Below are 2,363 nucleotides of genomic sequence, written 5' to 3' on the forward strand. Positions count from 1 at the left end.
AATCAGTTGAACCGATTTCAAACTACTCCGACCATTTGGTTTCAAGAAAAATTGACCCAATTGTTTCAAAGCAAATAAATTATAAAAAAAATATTTAAAAATTATAAAATCAATTCAACTAATTTTTTAGTTCGTTCACGCATTTCATTTCGATTTGCGGGTCAGCAAGCTTCACAAATGGTTCTAACCAATCCCCTAAAGTTGAACACTAGTAAATTGAAGAGTAAAGAGATTACCATAGCTTCACACAACTTCTAAAATAAACAAGAGAAATATCTTGCAAAGAAAGAAACTCAAAAAATTGTGTTGAAAAAAAAAAAAACAGAATGATAATAATGAATATGTCTTTATATCAATCGAAGGAAAAAAAAATATCATAATAATGGAAGGAAAAAAGTTCCATACCAAGTTGGGAAAAAAAATCATAAGTACCAAGTTGGGAGGAGATTCCAAATTTATAAACCAAATGAGCGTTTAAGCCTTTTATTAATTTAATCTCCCAACTGTGATGTGAGATGTATATTGTTTTATTAATTTAAAATTTTGAAAACTTAAATTTGAAAACAAAAACTAAAATTTTGAAAGTTAAGAAATTTTTTGAGAAACTTAGCTCAAGATAATTCTTGAGTTCTATTTTGAGTTTTATTATGAGTCATGTCTTTCATTGTAAAATTGAGAGCTATTTATAGAGGGCTCTTGCCTTTTTACAACGTCTTTCTTGGGGAATTTGATCCCTTATATTATTACAAACATTACATAATCGTTATTTTTAAGACTATTATTATAATTGTAGAGAATATATTCTCTGAATTACAAAATTTTTGTAGGGAATCTTTACCATATCTTCATATTTTTTTTGTGAGGATTTTTGTGTAGTAGTCTATAAAGATGTTACTTCTTTTGAAAAAACCTCTTGAAGCGATGTCTCTTTTGAAATATTTTTAAGAGATTTTGGTTTGTGTAAAATAATCTCTCTATTTTTTGAAATCTTGGTCACTTCCGCAACAATTTGTTTGAGAGGAGTTTCCTCTTTGTATTGGGTTATGGCTAATGCCACTTACTGTAATTAAGAGAGACTCAATCCATTTTTTGATTTGTGAATTGATTTTATTTAGGTCTTTTGCATCCCGGAGGGTTGCATTATTGGAGGTTTTTGATGAGGATGATGATCTCTCGTCTTATGCTTATAGGAAAATTTCATACCATGATTTGATGAGTTTTGAGGAAATTTTTGTTTTTGGGGAGGATTTTTCTACTTTTCCTTTTCTTTTTTCTATGAGTTTTGGGGTATTTTTTGAAAGAATTCTCTCGTGAAAAATTACTTTATCCTTTTATATATTCAATTCAAAATCAAATATACTCAAAATTGCTTGCCATCTTTAAAAAATATGTTTTGAGGCAATATTTTGAACATCTTTTGTAGACTTGTAATCAAATTCTAAAAGAAATTTTTATTTAATAAATCACTTTGAAATTCTGTAATACATAAAACAATTGATAAAATTTCTTTTTGATTACATTATAATTTTGTTGAGTTGGATTCTAGTGTCTAGATGTAAACTGTATTATTTTTGTTCTTTTTCTCCCTTGATCTGCTACAAAATCCCACCATACCCTACCTTAGAAGCATCTTTTTCTACTATATCGGGTGCAGCTAGATCAATTAAATGTAAACAAGAAAGTTTGATGATTTATTTTTTGATTTGAGTAACTATAATTGGGTGAACATTTGTCCAAGGTTGTGGATTCTTCTTGAGCCTCTCATACAAGGGCTTGCATAATTTGCTAAGACTAAGATAAAAAAACTATGACATAGTTTAGGCTACTTAAGAACCTTTGTAGTTAGACTTTATCAATGAGTAGATTAGGGAATTTGTTGGCAATTTCTATGGGAGTAATGGTCCATTGGGTAAGATAATGATCTAAAAACATTACTAGGGTTTGAAACTAACTAATTTTGGATTTAGATACTACTAAACCATTATTTTTATAACTTTGATAAAATTGGTTATGTGTTTGAAGTGTTTTTTAAATTTTCAAAAATAATAACACATCATCAATGTATACTATTGTAAATTGGGAATATGGATGACAAAATGTCGTTCATAAATCTTTAAAATTTAGATAGAGCATTTTCTAATCCAAAAGTCATTACGTTCCATTCGTATTGCCCAAATGGTATAGTAAATGTTGTTTTGTATCTTTCTTCTTCTTTTATTTGGATTTGTCAAATTCTTGATTTCATGTCAAAATTTGAGAAAATATCCGCATTGCAAAGTTTTTGCAATAAATCTTTTTTATTTGGGATTGGGTATCTAATCCATTTCAAAGTTTGATTGAGAGGTTTGTAATTAATAACTAAT

Source organism: Gossypium raimondii, chromosome 7, assembly GCF_025698545.1.
Source record: "Gossypium raimondii isolate GPD5lz chromosome 7, ASM2569854v1, whole genome shotgun sequence".
Lineage (NCBI taxonomy): Eukaryota > Viridiplantae > Streptophyta > Magnoliopsida > Malvales > Malvaceae > Gossypium > Gossypium raimondii.